Consider the following 12074-nt stretch of genomic DNA (forward strand, 5'->3'; position numbering starts at 1 on the left):
CCCCCAACCCCCGCTCAGGCCCTGTGTCTCTCTCATGTTACCCCCCACACCCCTCTCATGCCCCGTGTCTCTCTCCTGTTACCCCCCAAACCCCCCTCATGCCCCGTATCTCTCTCCTGTTGCCCCCCACCCCCTCTCATGCCCCGTGTCTCTCTCCTGTTACCCCCACACCCCTCTCATGCCTTGTGTCTCTCTCCTGTTGCCCCCCACCCCGCGCTCATGGCCCGTGTCTCCCTTCTGTTGCCCCCACCCCCGCTCATGCCCCGTTTCTCTCTCCTGTTACCCCCACCCCCCTCTCATGCCCCGTGTCTCTTTCCTGTTGCCCCCCACCCCGCGCTCATGGCTCGTGTCTCCCTTCTGTTGCCCCCACCCCCCGCTCATGCCCCATGTTTCTCTCCTGTTACCCCCACCCACCGCTCATGCCCCGTGTCTCCCTCGTGTTCCCCCACCCCCTGCTAATGCCCCGTGTCTCCCTGCTGTTGCCCCCACCCTCCGCTCATGCCCTGTGTCTCCCTGCTGTTGCCCCCCACCCCCTGCTCATGCCCTGTGTCTCTCTCCTGTTGCCCCCCACCCCAGGTCATGCCCCGTGTCTCCCTGCTGTTGCCCCCCAACCCCCGCTCCTCTCATGCCCCGTGTCTCTTTCCTGTTACCCCCCACCCCCCGCTCATGCCCCGTGCCTCTCTCCTGTTACCCCCCACCCCCCGCTCATGCCATGTGTCTCTCTCCTGATGCCCCCCACGCTCATGCCCCGTGTCTCCCTACTATTGCCCCTCACCCCCCGCTCATGCCCGTGTCTAACTGCTGTTGCCCCCCACCCCCCGCTCATGCCCATGTCTCTCTCCTGTTACCCCCACCCCCCGCTCATGCCTCGTGTCTCTCCCCTGTTGCTCCCCACCCTCCGCTCATGCCCCGTGTCTCCCTGCTGTTGCCCCCGACCCCCCGCTCATGCCCCGTGTCTCTCTCCTGTTACCCCCCCACCCCCCTCTCATGCCCCGTGTCTCTCTCCTGTTACCCCCCCACCCCCTCTCATGCCCCGTGTCTCCCTGCTGTTGCCGCCCACCCCCCGCTCATGCCCCATGTCTCTCTCCTGTTACCCCCACCCCCCGCTCATGCCCCTTGTCTCCTGTTACCCCCCACCCCCCGCTCATGCCCCGTGTCTCCCTCCGGTTGCCCCCACTCATGCCCTGTGTCTCCCTGCTGTTGCCTCCCACCCCCCGCTCATGCCCCGTGTGTCTCTCCTGTTGACCCCCACCCCCCGCTCATGCCCCGTGTCTCTCTCCTGTTACTCCCCACCCCCCGCTCATGCCCCGTGTCTCTCTCCTGTTGCCCCTACCCCCGCTCATGCCCCGTGTCTCTCTCCTGTTAGCCCCCACCCCCCGCTCATGCCCCGTGTCTCCCTGCTGTTGCCCCCCAACCCCAGGTCATGCCCCGTGTCTCCCTGCTGTTGCCCCCACCCCCTGCTCATGCCCTGTGTCTCTCTCTCCTGTTACCCCCCACCCCCTCTCATGCCCCGTGTCTCTCTCCTGTTGCCCCCCACCCCCGATCATGCCCTGTGTCTCCCTGCTGTTGCCCCCCACCCCCCGCTCATGCACCGTGTCGCTCTCCTGTTACCCCCACCCCCCGCTCATGCCTCGTGTCTCTCCCCTGTTGCTCCCCACCCTCCGCTCATGCCCCGTGTCTCCCTGCTGTTGCCCCCGACCCCCCGCTCATGCCCCGTGTCTCTCTCCTGTTACCCCCCCACCCCCCTCTCATGCCCCGTGTCTCTCTCCTGTTACCCCCCACCCCCTCTCATGCCCCGTGTCTCCCTGCTGTTGCCCCCCACCCCCCGCTCATGCCCCATGTCTCTCTCCTGTTACCCCCCACCCCCCGGTCATGCCCCGTGTCTCCCTGCTGTTGCCCCCCGCTCATGTTCTGTGTCTCCCTCCTGTTACCCCCGCTCATGCCCCTTGTCTCTCTCCTGTTACTCCCCCACCCCCCTCTCATGCCCCGTGTCTCTCTCCTGTTGCCCCCCACCCCCCGGTCATGCCCCTTGTCTCCCTGCTGTTGCCCCCAACCCCCGCTCAGGCCCTGTGTCTCTCTCATGTTACCCCCCACACCCCTCTCATGCCCCGTGTCTCTCTCCTGTTACCCCCCAAACCCCCCTCATGCCCCGTATCTCTCTCCTGTTGCCCCCCACCCCCTCTCATGCCCCGTGTCTCTCTCCTGTTACCCCCACACCCCTCTCATGCCTTGTGTCTCTCTCCTGTTGCCCCCCACCCCGCGCTCATGGCCCGTGTCTCCCTTCTGTTGCCCCCACCCCCGCTCATGCCCCGTTTCTCTCTCCTGTTACCCCCACCCCCCTCTCATGCCCCGTGTCTCTTTCCTGTTGCCCCCCACCCCGCGCTCATGGCCCGTGTCTCCCTTCTGTTGCCCCCACCCCCCGCTCATGCCCCATGTTTCTCTCCTGTTACCCCCACCCACCGCTCATGCCCCGTGTCTCCCTCGTGTTCCCCCACCCCCTGCTAATGCCCCGTGTCTCCCTGCTGTTGCCCCCACCCTCCGCTCATGCCCTGTGTCTCCCTGCTGTTGCCCCCCACCCCCTGCTCATGCCCTGTGTCTCTCTCCTGTTGCCCCCCACCCCAGGTCATGCCCCGTGTCTCCCTGCTGTTGCCCCCCAACCCCCGCTCCTCTCATGCCCCGTGTCTCTTTCCTGTTACCCCCCACCCCCCGCTCATGCCCCGTGCCTCTCTCCTGTTACCCCCCACCCCCCGCTCATGCCATGTGTCTCTCTCCTGATGCCCCCCACGCTCATGCCCCGTGTCTCCCTACTATTGCCCCTCACCCCCCGCTCATGCCCGTGTCTAACTGCTGTTGCCCCCCACCCCCCGCTCATGCCCATGTCTCTCTCCTGTTACCCCCACCCCCCGCTCATGCCTCGTGTCTCTCCCCTGTTGCTCCCCACCCTCCGCTCATGCCCCGTGTCTCCCTGCTGTTGCCCCCGACCCCCCGCTCATGCCCCGTGTCTCTCTCCTGTTACCCCCCCACCCCCCTCTCATGCCCCGTGTCTCTCTCCTGTTACCCCCCCACCCCCTCTCATGCCCCGTGTCTCCCTGCTGTTGCCGCCCACCCCCCGCTCATGCCCCATGTCTCTCTCCTGTTACCCCCACCCCCCGCTCATGCCCCTTGTCTCCTGTTACCCCCCACCCCCCGCTCATGCCCCGTGTCTCCCTCCGGTTGCCCCCACTCATGCCCTGTGTCTCCCTGCTGTTGCCTCCCACCCCCCGCTCATGCCCCGTGTGTCTCTCCTGTTGACCCCCACCCCCCGCTCATGCCCCGTGTCTCTCTCCTGTTACTCCCCACCCCCCGCTCATGCCCCGTGTCTCTCTCCTGTTGCCCCTACCCCCGCTCATGCCCCGTGTGTCTCTCCTGTTGCCCCCCACCCCCCGCTCATGCCCGTGTCTCTCTCCTGTTACTCCCCACCCCCCGCTCATGCCCCGTGTGTCTCTCTCCTGTTGCCCCTACCCCCGCTCATGCCCCGTGTCTCTCTCCTGTTACCCCCCACCCCCCTCTCATGCCCCGTGCTCCCTGTTTCCCCCCCACCGTCCGCTCATGCCCTGTGTCTCCCTGCTGTTGCCCCCACCCCCTGCTCATGCCCTGTGTCTCTCTCTCCTGTTACCCCCCACCCCACTCTAATGCCCCGTGTCTCTCTCCTGTTACCCCCACCCTCTCTCATGCCCCGTGTCTCTCTCCTGTTGCCCCCCACCCCCGGTCATGCCCCGTGTCTCCCTGCTATTGCCCCCCACCCCCCGCTCATGCCCCGTGTCTCTCTCCTGTTAGCCCCCACCCCCCGCTCATGCCCCGTGTCTCCCTGCTGTTGCCCCCCAACCCCCAGTCATGCCCCGTGTCTCCCTGCTGTTGCCCCACCCCCCGCTCATGCCCCGTGTCTCCCTGCTGTTGTCCCCCACCCCCCGCTCATGCACCCTGTCTCTCTCCTGTTACCCCCCACTCCCCTCTCATGCCCCGTGTCTTCCTCGTGTTCCCCCACCCCCGCTCATGCCCCGTGTCTCCCTGCTGTTGCCCCCCACCCCCCTCTCATGCCCCGTGTCTTCCTCTTGTTCACCCCACCCCCCGCACATGCCCCGTGTCTCCCTGCTGTTGCCCCCCACCCCCCGCTCATGTTCTGTGTCTCCCTCCTGTTACGCCCCACCCCCCGCTCATGCCCCTTGTCTCTCTCCTGTTACTCCCCCACCCCCCTCTCATGCCCCGTGTCTCTCTCCTGTTGCCCCCCACCCCCCGGTCATGCCCCGTGTCTCCCTGCTGTTGCCCCCCAACCCCCGCTCAGGCACTGTGTCTCTCTCCTGTTACCCCCCACACCCCTCTCATGCCCCGTGTCTCTCTCCTGTTACCCCCCAAACACCCCTCATGCCCGTATCTCTCTCCTGTTGCCCCCCACCCCCTCTCATGCCCCGTGTCTCTCTCCTGTTACCCCCACCCCCCTCTCATGCCTCGTGTCTCTCTCCTGTTGCCCCCCACCCCGCGCTCATGGCCCGTGTCTCCCTTCTGTTGCCCCTACCCCCGCTCATGGCCCGTGTCTCCCTTCTGTTGCCCCCACCCCCCGCTCATGCCCCATGTTTCTCTCCTGTTACCCCCCACCCACCGCTCATGCCCCGTGTCTCCCTCGTGTTCCCCCACCCCCTGCTAATGCCCCGTGTCTCCCTGCTGTTGCCCCCACCCTCCGCTCATGCCCCGTGTCTCCCTGCTGTTGCCCCCCACCCCCTGCTCATGCCCTGTGTCTCTCTCCTGTTGCCCCCCACCCCAGGTCATGCCCCGTGTCTCCCTGCTGTTGCCCCCCAACCCCCGCTCCTCTCATGCCCTGTGTCTCTATCCTGTTACCCCCACCCCCCGCTCATGATGCCCCGTGCGCCTCTCTCCTGTTACCCCCACCCCCCGCTCATGCCCCGTGTCTCTCTGCTGTTGCCCCCCCGCTCATGCCCCGTTTCTCCCTGCTGTTGCCCCCACCCCCGCTTATGCCCGTGTCTCTCTAATGTTGCCCCTACCCGCCAGTCATGCCCTGTGTCTCCCTGCTGTTACTCCCCACCCCCCGCTCATGCCCCGTGTCTCTCTCCTGTTGCCCCTACCCCCGCTCATGCCCCGTGTGTCTCTCCTGTTGCCCCCCACCCCCCGCTCATGCCCGTGTCTCTCTCCTGTTACTCCCCACCCCCCGCTCATGCCCCGTGTCTCCCTGCTGTTGCCCCCCAACCCCCGCTCCTCTCATGCCCTGTGTCTCTATCCTGTTACCCCCACCCCCCGCTCATGATGCCCCGTGCCTCTCTCCTGTTACCCCCCACCCCCCGCTCATGCCCCGTGTCTCCCTCCGGTTGCCCCCACTCATGCCCTGTGTCTCCCTGCTGTTGCCTCCCACCCCCCGCTCATGCCCCGTGTGTCTCTCCTGTTGACCCCCGCTCATGCCCCGTGTCTCTCTCCTGTTACTCCCCACCCCCCGCTCATGCCCCGTGTCTCTCTCCTGTTGCCCCTACCCCCGCTCATGCCCCGTGTGTCTCTCCTGTTGCCCCCCACCCCCCGCTCATGCCCGTGTCTCTCTCCTGTTACTCCCCACCCCCCGCTCATGCCCCGTGTCTCTCTCCTGTTGCCCCTACCCCCGCTCATGCCCCGTGTCTCTCTCCTGTTACCCCCCACCCCTCTCTCATGCCCCGTGCTCCCTGTTTCCCCCCCCACCGTCCGCTCATGCCCTGTGTCTCCCTGCTGTTGCCCCCACCCCCTGCTCATGCCCTGTGTCTCTCTCTCCTGTTACCCCCCACCCCACTCTAATGCCCCGTGTCTCTCTCCTGTTACCCCCACCCTCTCTCATGCCCCGTGTCTCTCTCCTGTTGCCCCCCACCCCCGGTCATGCCCCGTGTCTCCCTGCTATTGCCCCCCACCCCCCGCTCATGCCCCGTGTCTCTCTCCTGTTAGCCCCCACCCCCTGCTCATGCCCCGTGTCTCCCTGCTGTTGCCCCCCAACCCCCAGTCATGCCCCGTGTCTCCCTGCTGTTGCCCCACCCCCCGCTCATGCCCCGTGTCTCCCTGCTGTTGTCCCCCACCCCCCGCTCATGCACCCTGTCTCTCTCCTGTTACCCCCCACTCCCCTCTCATGCCCCGTGTCTTCCTCGTGTTCCCCCACCCCCGCTCATGCCCCGTGTCTCCCTGCTGTTGCCCCCCACCCCCCTCTCATGCCCCGTGTCTTCCTCTTGTTCACCCCACCCCCCGCACATGCCCCGTGTCTCCCTGCTGTTGCCCCCCACCCCCCGCTCATGTTCTGTGTCTCCCTCCTGTTACCCCCCACCCCCCGCTCATGCCCCTTGTCTCTCTCCTGTTACTCCCCCACCCCCCTCTCATGCCCCGTGTCTCTCTCCTGTTGCCCCCCACCCCCCGGTCATGCCCCGTGTCTCCCTGCTGTTGCCCCCCAACCCCCGCTCAGGCACTGTGTCTCTCTCCTGTTACCCCCCACACCCCTCTCATGCCCCGTGTCTCTCTCCTGTTACCCCCCAAACACCCCTCATGCCCCGTATCTCTCTCCTGTTGCCCCCACCCCCTCTCATGCCCCGTGTCTCTCTCCTGTTACCCCCACCCCCCTCTCATGCCTCGTGTCTCTCTCCTGTTGCCCCCCACCCCGCGCTCATGGCCCGTGTCTCCCTTCTGTTGCCCCTACCCCCGCTCATGCCCCGTGTCTCTCTCCTGTTACCCCCACCCCCCTCTCAACCCCGTGTCTCTCTCCTGTTGCCCCCCACCCCGCGCTCATGGCCCGTGTCTCCCTTCTGTTGCCCCCACCCCCCGCTCATGCCCCATGTTTCTCTCCTGTTACCCCCCACCCACCGCTCATGCCCCGTGTCTCCCTCGTGTTCCCCCACCCCCTGCTAATGCCCCGTGTCTCCCTGCTGTTGCCCCCACCCTCCGCTCATGCCCCGTGTCTCCCTGCTGTTGCCCCCCACCCCCTGCTCATGCCCTGTGTCTCTCTCCTGTTGCCCCCCACCCCAGGTCATGCCCCGTGTCTCCCTGCTGTTGCCCCCCAACCCCCGCTCCTCTCATGCCCTGTGTCTCTATCCTGTTACCCCCACCCCCCGCTCATGATGCCCCGTGCCTCTCTCCTGTTACCCCCCACCCCCCGCTCATGCCCCGTGTCTCTCTGCTGTTGCCCCCCCGCTCATGCCCCGTTTCTCCCTGCTGTTGCCCCCACCCCCGCTTATGCCCGTGTCTCTCTAATGTTGCCCCTACCCGCCAGTCATGCCCTGTGTCTCCCTGCTGTTGCCCTCCACCCCCCGGTCATGCCCCGTGTCTCCCTGCTGTTGCCCCCCACCCCCTGCCCCGTGTCTCTCTCCTGTTACCCCCCGCTCCCCTCTCATGCCCCGTGTCTCCCTGCTGTTGCCCCCCACCCCTGCTTATGCCCGTGTCTCTCTAATGTTGCCCCCACCCACCGGTCATGCCCTGTGTCTCCCTGCTGTTGCCCTCCACCCCCCGGTCATGCCCCGTGTCTCCCTGCTGTTGCCCCCCACCCCCTGCTCATGCCCCGTGTCTCTCTCCTGTTACCCCCACCCCCCTCTCATGCCCCGTGTCTCCCTCGTGTTCCCCCACCCCCCGATCATGCCCCGTGTCTCCCTGCTGTTGCCCCCCACCCCTGCTCATGCCCCATGTCTCCCTGCTGTTGCCCCCATCCCCCGCTCATGCCCGTTGTCTCTCTCCTGTTCCCCCCACCCCCCGGTCATGCCCCGTGTCTCTCTCCTATTGCCCCCACCCCCGCTCATGCCCATGTCTCTCTCCTGTTACCCCCCACCATCCGCTCATGCCCCGTGTCTCCCTGCTGTTGCCCCCGACCCCCCGCTCATGCCCCGTGTCTCTCTCCTGTTACCCCCCCACCCCCTCTCATGCCCCGTGTCTCCCTGCTGTTGCCCCCCACCCCTGCTCATGCCCCATGTCTCTCTCCTGTTACCCCCACCCCCCGCTCATGCCCTGTGTCTCTCTCCTGATGCCCCCCACGCTCATGCCCCGTGTCTAACTGCTGTTGCCCCCCAACCCCCGCTCATGCCCATGTCTCTCTCCTGTTACCCCCCACCCCCCGCTCATGCCTCGTGTCTCTCTCCTGTGGCCCCCCACCCTCCGCTCATGACCCGTGTCTCCCTGCTGTTGCCCCCGACCCCCCGCTCATGCCCCGTGTCTCTCTCCTGTTACCCCCGCACCCCCTCTCATGCCCCGTGTCTCCCTGCTGTTGCCCCCCACCCCCCGCTCATGCCCCATGTCTCTCTCCTGTTACCCCCCACCCCCCGCTCATGCCCCGTGTCTCTCTCCTGTTACCCCTTACCCCCCGCTCATGCCCTGTGTCTCTCTCCTGATGCCCCCCATGCTCATGCCCCGTGTCTCCCTACTATTGCCCCTCGCCCCCCGCTCATGCCCCGTGTCTAACTGCTGTTGCCCCCCACCCCCCGCTCATGCCCCGTGTCTCTCTCCTGTTAACCCCCGCTCATGCCCCGTGTCTCTCTCCTTTTACCCCCCACCCCCCGCTCATGCCGCGTGTCTCTCTCCTGTTGCCCCCACTCATGCCCTGTGTCTCCCTGCTGTTGCCTCCCACCCCCCGCTCATGCCCCGTGTGTCTCTCCTGTTGCCCCCCACCCCCCGCTCATTGCCCGTGTCTCTCTCCTGTTACTCCCCACCCCCCGCTCATGCCCCGTGTCTCTCTCCTGTTGCCCCTAGCCCCGCTCATGCCCCGTGTCTCTCTCCTGTTACCCCCCACCCCCCTCTCATGCCCCGTGTCTCCCTGTTTTTCCCCCCCACCGTCCGCTCATGCCCCGTGTCTCCCTGCTGTTGCCCCACCCGCTGCTCATGTCCTGTGTCTCTCTCTCCTGTTACCCCCACCCACCTCTAATGCCCCATGTCTCTCTCCTGTTACCCCCACCCCCTCTCATGCCCCATGTCTCTCTCCTGTTGCCCCCCACCCCCGGTCATGCCCCGTGTCTCCCTTCTATTGCCCCCCACCCCCCGCTCATGCCTGTGTCTCTCTCCTGTTAGCCCCCATCCCCCGCTCATGCCCCGTGTCTCCCTGCTGTTGCCCCAACCCCCCACTCATGCCCCGTGTCTCCCTGCTGTTGCCCCCACCCCCCGCTCATGCACTGTGTCTCTCTCCTGTTACCCCCCACGCCCCTCTCATGCCCCGTGTCTCCCTCGTGTTCCACCATCCCCGCTCATGACCCGTGTCTCCCTGCTGTTGCCCCCCACCCCTCTCTCATGCCCCGTGTCTTCCTCTTGTTCACCCCACGCCCCGCACATGCCCCGTGTCTCCCTGCTGTTGCCCCCCACCCCCTGGTCATGCCCCGTGTCTCCCTGCTGTTGCCCCCTAACCCCCGCTCAGGCCCTGTGTCTCTCTCCTGTTACCCCCCACCCCCCTCTCATGCCCCGTGTCTCTCTCCTGTTACCCCCAAACCTCCCTCATGCCCCGTATCTCTCTCCTGTTGCCCCCCACCCCCTCTCATGCCCCGTGTCTCTCTCCTGTTACCCCCACCCCCCTCTCATGCCTCGTGTCTCTCTCCTGTTGCCCCCCACCCCACGCTCATGGCCCGTGTCTCCCTTCTGTTGCCCCCACCACCGCTCATGCCCCGTGTCTCTCTCCTGTTACCCCCACCCCCCTCTCATGCCCCGTGTCTCCCTCGTGTTCCCCCACCCCCTGCTAATGCCCTGTGTCTCCCTGCTGTTGCCCCCACCCTCCGCTCATGCCCCGTGTCTCCCTGCTGTTGCCCCCCACCCCCTGCTCATGCCCTGTGTCTCTCTCCTGTTGCCCCCCACCCCAGGTCATGCCCCGTGTCTCCCTGCTGTTGCCCCCAAACCCCCGCTCCTCTCATGCCCCGTGTCTCTATCCTGTTACCCCCCACCCCCCGCTCATGCCCTGTGTCTCTCTCCTGTTACCCCCACCCCCCGCTCATGCCCCGTGTCTCTCTGCTGTTGCCCCCCCGCTCATGCCCCGTTTCTCCCTGCTGTTGCCCCCCACCCCCGCTTATGCCCGTGTCTCTCTAATGTTGCCCCTACCCGCCGGTCATGCCCTGTGTCTCCCTGCTGTTGCCCTCCACCCCCGGTCATGCCCCGTGTCTCCCTGCTGTTGCCCCCCACCCCCTGCTCATGCCCCGTGTCTCTCTCCTGTTACCCCCCGCTCCCCTCTCATGCCCCGTGTCTCCCTGCTGTTGCCCCCCACCCCTGCTTATGCCTGTGTCTCTCTAATGTTGCCCCCACCCACCGGTCATGCCCTGTGTCTCTCTGCTGTTGCCCTCCACCCCCCGGTCATGCCCCGTGTCTCCCTGCTGTTGCCCCCCACCCCCTGCTCATGCCCCGTGTCTCCCTGCTGTTGTCCCCCATCCCCTGCTCATGCCCGTTGTCTCTCTCCTGTTCCCCCCACCCCCCGGTCATGCCCCGTGTCTCTCTCCTATTGCCCCCACCCCCCGCTCATGCCCATGTCTCTCTCCTGTTACCCCCCACCATCCGCTCATGCCCCGTGTCTCCCTTCTGTTGCCCCCGACCCCCCGCTCATGCCCCGTGTCTCTCTCCTGTTACCCCCCCACCCCCCTCTCATGCCCCGTGTCTCTCTCCTGTTACCCCCCACCCCCTCTCATGCCCCGTGTCTCCCTGCTGTTGCCCCCCACCCCCGCTCATGCCCCATGTCTCTCTCCTGCTACCCCCCACCCCCCGCTCATGCCCTGTGTCTCTCTCCTGATGCCCCCCACGCTCATGCCCCGTGTCTCCCTACTATTGCCCCTCACCCCCCGCTCATGCCCCATGTCTAACTGCTGTTGCCCCCCACCCCCCCGTTCATGCCCATGTCTCTCTCCTTTTACCCCCACCCCCCGCTCATGCCTCGTGTCTCTCTCCTGTTGCCCCCCACCCTCCGCTCATGCCCCGTGTCTCTCTCCTGTTACCCCCCACCCCCTCTCATGCCCTGTGTCTCCCTGCTGTTGCCCCCCACCCCCCGCTCATGCCCCATGTCTCTCTCCTGTTACCCCCCACCCCCCGCTCATGCCCCTTGTCTCTCTCCTGTTACCCCCCACACCCCGCTCATGCCCTGTGTCTCTCTCCTGATGCCCCCCATGCTCATGCCCCGTGTCTCCCTACTATTGCCCCTCACCCCCCGCTCATGCCCCGTGTCTAACTGCTGTTGCCCCCCACCCCCCCGCTCATGCCCCGTGTCTCTCTCCTGTTAACCCCCACCCCCGCTCATGCCCCGTGTCTCTCTCCTGTTACCCCCCACCCCCCGCTCATGCCCCGTGTCTCTCTCCTGTTGCCCTCACTCATGCCCTGTGTCTCCCTGCTGTTGCATCCCACCCCCCGCTCATGCCCCGTGTGTCTCTCCTGTTGCCCCCCACCCCCCGCTCATGCCCCGTGTCTCTCTCCTGTTACTCCCCACCCCCCGCTCATGCCCCGTGTCTCTCTCCTGTTGCCCCTACCCCCGCTCATGCCCCGTGTCTCTCTCCTGTTACCCCCCACCCCCCTTCCATGCCCCGTGTCTCCCTGTTTTTCCCCCCCACCGTCCGCTCATGCCCCGTGTCTCCCTGATGTTGCCCCCACCCCCTGCTCATGCCCTGTGTCTCTCTCTCCTGTTACCCCCACCCCCCTCTAATGCCCCGTGTCTCTCTCCTGTTACCCCCACCCCCTCTCATGCCCCGTGTCTCTCTCCTGTTGCCCCCCACCCCCGATCATGCCCCATGTCTCCCTGCTATTGCCCCCCACCCCCCGCTCATGCCCCGTGTCTCTCTCCTGTTAGCCCCCACCCCCCGCTCATGCCCCGTGTCTCCCTGCTGTTGCCCCCCAACCCCCGGTCATGCCCCGTGTCTCCCTGCTGTTGCCCCCACCCCCTGCTCATGCCCTGTGTCTCCCTCTCCTGTTACCCCCCACCCCCCTCTAATGCCCCGTGTCTCTCTCCTGTTACCCCCACCCCCTCTCATGCCCCGTGTCTCTCTCCTGTTGCCCCCACCCCCGATCATGCCCCGTGTCTCCCTGCTGTTGCCCCCCACCCCCCGCTCATGCACCGTGTCGCTCTCCTGTTACCCCCCACGCCCCTCTCATGC

The sequence above is a fragment of the Ambystoma mexicanum genome, chromosome 8 (assembly GCF_040938575.1).
Source record: "Ambystoma mexicanum isolate Mex_15411 chromosome 8, UKY_AmexF1_1, whole genome shotgun sequence".
NCBI lineage: Eukaryota > Metazoa > Chordata > Amphibia > Caudata > Ambystomatidae > Ambystoma > Ambystoma mexicanum.